The sequence below is a fragment of the Lactuca virosa genome, chromosome 8, assembly GCF_052849685.1.
Source record: "Lactuca virosa cultivar CGN04683 chromosome 8, Lactuca_virosa_CGN04683_v6, whole genome shotgun sequence".
In the NCBI taxonomy this organism is placed as follows: Eukaryota; Viridiplantae; Streptophyta; class Magnoliopsida; order Asterales; family Asteraceae; genus Lactuca; species Lactuca virosa.
Genome location: NC_136433.1, coordinates 166,075,886 through 166,084,555, shown reverse-complemented (window position 1 = coordinate 166,084,555; position 8,670 = coordinate 166,075,886). Strand labels below are relative to the sequence as shown.

At 40.0% G+C, this 8,670-nt stretch overlaps 1 pseudogene; it reads left to right on the top strand.

Annotated features, from left to right (window-relative positions):
• Nucleotides 1-1,463: 1,463 nt before the first annotated feature.
• On the top strand, nucleotides 1,464-2,928 carry LOC145132884 (putative E3 ubiquitin-protein ligase ARI2 pseudogene; annotated as a pseudogene).
• The last annotated feature ends 5,742 nt before the right edge of the window (nucleotides 2,929-8,670 follow it).

Genomic DNA, 8,670 nt, shown 5'->3' with positions numbered 1-8,670 from the left:
CTTCACTGATAGGTTCAGATGAGATGATAACTGGAGTTGTTGTTGGTGGAGCTGTAAAACTTTGAAGTGAACTCGAATCAAGAATTCCCTGTCTAGGGTCAAGTCTTCGTCTTTTTGATGGAGGGTGAGAGGCTTGTGTAGTTGTATGATCACTTTCCAATGGCTCAGAAGTAGGTAAAACAACATCAAGGGGAGGAATCCCTGATACTGTCACCATAGGAATTGCTATATCCGCCGTTGGATTGGTAGGAGGAGGCGTGGCTTCGAGAACGTCTTCTTTTTCCCTTATCTCAGTTGCTGGATGAGCAACTTCATCGATATTTTCAAGCAGTGTGTTGAGGTTTACACCGGTCATGAAATCTTCATTGCTACCGAAGTTGAGAGGAATTTCATCGATTCGACTAAAACTGGAGGATTAATCGTTGTTTATGTGTTCGTCGGCGTTTACGGTTTGGGGAGGGTTTACGGTTTGGGGAGATTCAAGAACCGTAAACTCTTTTTGGGCTTACGACCGTAAACTCCTTTTGGGCTTACGACCGTAAACTCCTCTGAGTTTACGACCATAAACTCAGTTTATGGTCAGGTGACCATTGCAATGGGTTTACGTCCGTAAACCCACTTTGGACCGTAAACTCAATGTTTGACCAATATTGACCGTAAACTCCAATTTTTTGATCAAAATAATTTTTTTAAGGCCATAATAAAATTGTTTAATTAAGAAAACTTAAAGCTTTAATTATTTAAATACTTTGTTTTCTTACTTGGCCTGGTTTAGTGCAGATCAATGGCGAGTCTTAAGTTTGCTGACATGCATAACCTGGCAATTGTGTTGGATGAACCTCCTGTTGCTCATGGAGATTTCAGATCAATGATCTACAGACTAAGAGAATGCTGACTGGCTTGTGCCATCACTGTGAATCCAACCATTTATCAGAACATTGTTAGGGAGTTCTGGCAGACGGCCAAGATGTCAAAAGACAATGGTGCGTTCACTGTTAAAGCTGTGGTTAAAGGATGCAAGATCATAATCACTGAGCAGTATATCAGAGAAACATTGTTGATCAATGATCAACCCGATTTTCCTACTGAAATTGGGATTGATGATGTTCAAAAGGTTCTCAAAAGGATGGGATATGAGGGCATCTACCCTCCCACGGTGAAGAAGCTTCTGCCTCCCTACTGGAGATTTTTGGCGCATGTGTTCGTGAGCTGTATCTCGGGAAGGAGATCAGGAGCTGATAAAATCTCTCTCAGGAACACAAGGGCTATCGTTTCACTGGCTGCTGGCATCAAATTCAACTTCTCGAAGTTCATTTTGGATGAGATCTTGGTAAATATCAACGCTATAAGCCGGGAGACCAGAGATGCATTCTTGCTATATCCGAGATTTATTCAGACGTTCATCGACAACCAATTCCCAGAGATGATCAAAGATGGTGACAAGCTGGATATAAAGTCTACAAAGAGTAATGGACTTGTTATCTTTAAGGGAACATCAAGCAAGGACTCTACTTATACATCATAGATGGGATGTTGATAAAGTCTTTCAAGTGCTTGTAGAAAATGGAAAAGATAGGCTTTATACTGAAGCATGTGTAATGATATCCAATGATTCCAATGTTTCTTCAAAGCATCGATCTTCCATTGTACTTTGTGAAATATGTTTGGAGGAAGTCCCCTTCTATAAAATGACAACAATGGATTGTGGCCATTATTTTTGCAACACTTGTTGGACAGAGCATTTTGTTGTGAAGATAAACGAGGGGCAAAGTAGGCAAATTAGTTGCATGGCTTCTAGATGCAGTGTGGTTTGTGATGAGGATAAAATCAGAAATTATGTGAGCAAAAAGGATCCTAATTTGGCTGAAAAGTTTGAAAGATACCTTTTGGAGTCATATATTGAAGATAACAAAAGGGTAAAATGGTGTCCGAGTGTCCCACATTGTCGAAATGCCATTCGTGTTGAAGATGATGAGTATTGTGAGTTGTTCTTCAGAAGCACATTCTCCATGTTCATGTCAAATGTGGGAACTTTGGTCAAAAAAATGTCAAGATGAGTCAGAGACATGTAATTGGATCACAGTTAATACAAAAACTTGTCCAAAATGTCATAAACCAGTTGAAAAAAATGGTGGATGCAACCTTGTTCGATGTATATGTGGTCAACCATTTTGTTGGCTATGTGGTGGAGCAACGGGTATACAACACACATGGGATAGTATAGCTAACCACACATGTGGAAGGTTCAATGAAGAACAAATAGCAAACACAAAACGTGCAAAAATAGAAATCGTGGGTTATTCTCATTATCATAGTCGATTCAAAGCACATACAGATTCCTTAAAGGCTGAAATCATTATGAAGGAAAAGTTAGAGAAGAAAATAGTGAAAATGGAAGCCAGGGAATTGGAAATAAAGGATTATGATTGGGTGAGAAATGGGGCTAAAAGGCTGTTTAGATCAAGGTAGATTCTTTCTTATTCGTATCCGTTTGCGTTTTACATGTTTAATGACACGTTTCTTAGCGATGAATTGACAAATTTGGAAAAGAATATTAAACAGAACTTGTTTGAAGATCAGCAGCAGCAACTTGAAGGGCATGTTGAGAAATTACCACATTTTTTGGAACAAGACTTTGAGGAGTTTTCCGAGGACAAAGTTATGGATTCGAGAATGCGGATTATTGCACTTTCCAAGGTTACTGATGTCCTTTGCAAGAATTTGTATGACTGCATTGACAATGAGATACTGCTTCATCTGAGAACAACGATCAACATAGCGCCTTATAGATCGATGGGTGCAGATAAGGCTGTGGAGCTTGATAAATGACTTGATATTACTTCATCCAAACTTTTTGTTCATAACTACTTGGAAGCTAATTTTAGGAGAATAAGGTTATATTTTTTACAAGTTATATTCTTTATCGCTTATATGATCATGACTGCATATAGTTATTTAAGATGTTATATGGTTTTGAATCTGGTTTTGCTTCAATTATATAAGATGAATGAAGATAGGGTATATCTATTTAAAAAAAATTAGAATAACCACAAACAAAATTTATCTCAAAATTCACTTAAAATTATCTTGTGACACTGGGATCAAAGTTGTTAGACAGCCTTACGCCACTTGTCGGTACCGTCTATCTTCACGTCTTTGTCTGGTTGATCGCCGGTATTGTGGTCCACTTAAACACGAAAAATTGTGACAAAATTAGGACATACTATTAATTATAAGACAAAGTGATCCTAAGTTCCTAGATACTATATCTTAAGGACCATTCAGCTGACGACGACCAGGGATATTGTTGTCCACCTAAATTTAGCAGCGAGATCTATAGATAATCTGTGAGTGTTCAATTTTAATTGTACTGGAACATGTTTCCTGCTTCCTGATATGCTCCAGTAATCAAGGACTTCCAGAATACTCCTTACATCGGGTGAGCAGACAATCATTAAGAGAGAAGATAGATTTAGAATGCATATGCTATACACCCAGGTCGGATCTCTTCGAATCACGCAGAGGGTGGAACATATGACTAACTGAAGTTTTAGAGGGATTGAGAAGTAGAATGGTGCATATACTGTGTACCATGTCGGATTGTGAGTCATGCAAAGGAGACAGTATATGGCTAACAGATAGAAAGAATTGCATAGATAGAAGATGCAGAGAAATAGAATTGCATATGCTACAGTCCAGGTCGGATTTTGAGTCACGCAGAGGAGGTAACATATGACTAACAAACAGATAGAGAAAGAAAACAATTTTCTACAGACCTAATTCATCGGAATTTACCAGTCACCCCATCTATACCGGAATTAAGGACAGAATCCACACATCGAGGAAAAGTTAATCCACGGTTCCAAGTACAGGTTCTTTAATGTGACCAGTAGATTCTCATATATATCTCCTTGCTCAACCTATCCAAGCGTCATATTGTCAGGCTAAACGGATCTAACTAGGTCAAGATTTGTCAAGTCTATGACTTCCTTAAGTTCAACTCTGCCTAGTCATGTCCATTTAGAATCTTTCGTGCCTACCAGCGCATCAAACCCAGAGCATAGACCCTTCAACTTTGGGTACGTTACGTAGACTCAGATTGTCTGTTATCACTTGATAATATCACTTCCCAGTATTATATCAACAAGCAAAACTGAAAGCGACAATATTTTTGATTTTTCTGAATTTTTAATGTTTTTGGATTTTTGAATGTTTTCTGAAAAAAAATAAAACAGAAACAAGATGTTTTTGGATTTTTTAATTTTTCAATTTTTTTGTTTGGTTTTTGTTTATTTCTACCCCTAAATTTGTGCATGGGTGAGAATGAAAACACTAAAATGCGCAAATTTAAACTAACCTAATGAATAACAAAAATTTAATCCTCAAAACGAATCATTTTTAAAAAACCCACAAGCACATCGAATCGAGCTTTGTTAAAAGGCTTGGTGAACAGATCCGCCACATTATTGGCAGTGGGAACCTGTTCTAGCCTAATGAGCGAGCGCTCATAATAATCTCTGATAAAGTGAATTTTGATATCAATGTGCTTGGTCTTGGAGTGTTGGACAAGATTTTTAGTTATTTGAATTGCGGCCTCATTATCACAGTGAATTGGGGTTTCTAGATAATTCAAACCGTAGTCCAACAGCTGATGTTGGATCCAGATAACTTGAGAACAGCAGGTAGATGCAGCAACGTATTCCGCTTCTGCTGTTGAGGTAGAGACGGTATGCTGTTTCTTGCACTGCCACGACACCAACCTATCGCCAAGGAATTGGCACCCTCCTGATGTTGATTTCCTGTGAAGCTCACAGCCTCCATAATTACTGTCAGCAAAAGCACATAAATCAAATTCAGAATTTTTCGGATACCAAAGACCCAATTTTGGGCTGCCTTTGATATACCGAAAAATTCTTTTGACAGAAATAAGATGAGAGAGTTTAGGATTAGCCTGATAGCGAGCACATTGACAAACTGCAAACATGATGTCGGGACGACTTGCAGTAAGATACATCAACGATCCGATCATCGATCTGTAGTGTGTCTGATCTACGGATTCGCCATCAATATCTGGATTCAGCAGGGGTCTTTCAGCCATTGGTGTCGATGTAGGTTTTGCGTCTTGAAACCCGAACTTCTCAAGAATATCCTCCACATACTTAGCTTGGTGTAGCAGGATTCCAGTTGAATTTTGTTTGACATGAAGCCCCAGAAACATGGTCATTTCACCCAATGAACTCATCTCAAACCGCTTTTTCATCACGCCTTCAAACTCTGTGCAAAGATGTGGACAGGTAAACCCGAAGATAATGTCGTCAACATAGATCTGGACTAGTATCTGATCATTACCAACATGCTTGATGAATAAAGTTTGATCAATAGTGCCGCGAGAGTATCCATGCTCGAGCATATGCTTTGTTAGAGTCGCATACCATGCTCGAGGAGTTTGATGTAACCCATACAATGCCTTGTCCAACTTGTAGACATGATTAGGAAACTTGGAGTTAACGAACCCAGGGGGTTGATCAACATAGATTTCTTCCTTCACCTTGCCATACAAGAAGGCAGTCTTGACATCCATTTGGTAGACCGTGAAGTTCATGTAGGAAGCATATGCGAGAAAGATACGAATAGCCTCCAATCGAGCCACGGGAGCATAAACCTCAGTATAGTGAAGATTCTCAACTTGTCGAAACCCGCGAACCACCAACCTTGCTTTATTGCGCACTATTACACCAGAATCGTCTTGCTTGTTACGATAGACCCAACGCCTGTCAAGAGACCTTTTGCCCTTCGGTAACTCAACCAACTTCCAAACCCCGAGCTTTTCAAACTGATTTAGCTCTTCATGCATCGCATCTACCCAGCTGGGCTCATTCAAAGCCATGTCAACGTTCTTGGGCTCTATTTGAGATATAAAGCAAGAATAGAGACATGCATTGACATCTCCACTCTGACTTCTGGTTTTAACTCCGTCACCCAGCTGGCCAATGACGTTATCGATCAGATGATCGCAAGGAATGTCTTGGCTGATATCATTGAGTGAAACAGGAAGAGTGTGAATGTTGAAACCTCCATCATTTGTTGATTGATCCACATTGGATGGATCTGCTACAAACTCATTAGCAATTTCTTTAGGAAAGAGTAGTTCCATAAAGGTTGGATTGACAGCGGAAGCATCTCTAGACATGAACTCTCTTTCAATAGGGGTAAGAGGTGTAGCATCAGCATCATGAGTTCCATCTTAAACTTTAGACTCTGGACTATCAGGTTGATCAGATGACTCCCCCTTAGGTGGAGCAGAGGACTCCCCCTCAGATAGAGCAGAGGACTCCCCCTCAACCGTTGGAGGTCTGTAAACAACTTCTTCGTCTTCGTCTTCTGAAACAATCTTCGAACCAGAAGAGGATCCATTTGAGCCATCTGAAGACACATTTAAGGATTTGAAAACCGCTGTGTAATCAAATAACCACTCAGGACCCACTCGAGCGTCTGTTTCATTCTCCTCCAACCAGCGCACGTCATAGGATTCAACAATCTGCTTAGTCTTCTTTTGTAAACCCTATATGCGGTGCGCGTAGCATATCCTATAAAGTAACAATCATCGGCTTTGGCATTCAATTTAGGGTTGGATTCCAAGTGAAGAAGGGTGCAAGGGCAGCCAAATACATGGAAATGGCTTACTGAAGGCTTGTGTCCATAGAGAATCTCGTACGATGTCTTCATCTGTGCTTTGTTGATTAGAACACGATTCTGCACGTAGCAAGCAGTGTTAATCGCCTCGACCCAAAAGAAAACAGGTAAGTTTGAATCACAAAGCATTGTCCTTGCAGCGTCTTTTAAAGTTCTATTTCTCCTTTCAGCAACGCCATTTTGTTGAGGCGTGTGAGCAGAGTTGTATTGACGCACGATCCCCTTCTCTACGCAAAAATGGTCAAGAACCGCATTCTTGAACTTATTTCCATTGTCAGTACGAAGCGCCTTCACCTGGTTGTTGGTTTTTTTCTCAATCATCACAATGAACTTCTTTATCAGATGAGCAACCCCCGCTTTGTTGGATAAGAAAAAGACCCACGTAAAACGAGAGAAATCATCGATCACAACTAGACAGTACGAGCTTCTGTTGATGCTCAGGACGTTGACCAGACCAAATAAGTCCATATGCAATAGTTGGAGCACCTGACTGATTCAGTTGACTTGCTTGTGCATGTGTGGTTTTCTATGATGCTTTCCTTGGGCACAGGACACACACTTCTCAAATGTAATAAAGTCTCTGACAGGTAAGCCTCGGACCATCTCATTCTTAGCAAGGCGATTCAGGTTTTTCGCGTTAGCATGACCGAGTCGTCGGTGCCACAACATTGCGTTTTGTTCGGAGACTTTTGAGAATAGGCAAGTGACTTGTTCAGGGATGTTTCTGTTCATGTCAATAATTTAAGCATTCCCATCCCGCTTAGATTTGACGAGAAGCCCCTCTTCCGGGATGACAATGCCTGGCTTGAGAATCATGCATTCTTTATCGGTAAAATGGGTAGAATAGCCTTTGTCGCAAATTTGAGAAACACTCAACAAGTTGTGCTTTAACTCGGGAGCAAAGTTGACATTCTCAAAGCTTAGCACTCCATTTGTAACAGTTCCTCTTTGAGTGATCTTGCCACCATCTCCGCTCGCGAAGGAAACATAACCCCCATTAAAAGATTGAATGTCGCTCAATTGGGAGATGTCTCCAGTCATATGCCGGGAGCAGCCGCTGTCGACGTACCAGGGACGGACGACATTCCTCCGCAACTGTCCCTGCAAGATGAGCGGGATCATTTAGATTTGGGAACCCAGGTCATCACTGTCCTGGATTTCCTTTTCGCTTTCTCTGATTTATCTTTTAAAGATTTCAAATTAGGATCCTCGTTCCTAATCAGTTCAGAGGATGGAGATGATGGATTGGAAATTGATTTGGGCATCCAATGATATTTAGGTTTTACAACATTCTCAGGTGGTTTTGAAATAGGTTTCTTATGAGTTTGCACAGATCCTCTGGATGTTCTACCCGAAGTGGTTGAAGATCCAGAATTGCTTTTTGACGAAACCGATCTTAGCGGAGCCTTGTTCGGTTTTGGCAAACTATTTTGAGCTTTGTTAGTAAAAACCTTTTTATTCTTTTGAAAAACAGCCATTTTTCTGCTTCGATCATCTTTCCAATCATCATTTCGAGAACGAGTTCTTAAGGATTTTCTAATTAAAGACCTTCATCGAGATTCATTCTCTCCTCTTGGTGACATATAGTTCACAAAGATCCTATTTTGACAATTCCTAGCTATATGACCACCAACACCACAATTAAAACAAATATGTTTATTATTTAAACTTGTACTACATTTCTCAGATTTATTTTCTTGACAGACACTCTTACTCTTCTCAGAAGAACATGCATGAGAAATAGGTTGTGAGATAAGTGAGGGTGCCTCAGAAGGTGTGACTTGAGGAATTGATGGGTTTTCATGAGAATCACAAGCATCAGAATTACCAAACAATTCATCAAACATATCAAAGAAATTAAGTTCAACTGTAGCAGAAGTAGAAACATCACACGAAACATTATCAGTCTTAACATCAGAAACAAAGACTTTTTCATTTGAAACAGAAATATCAGAATTAGAAACAGAAACAGAATCT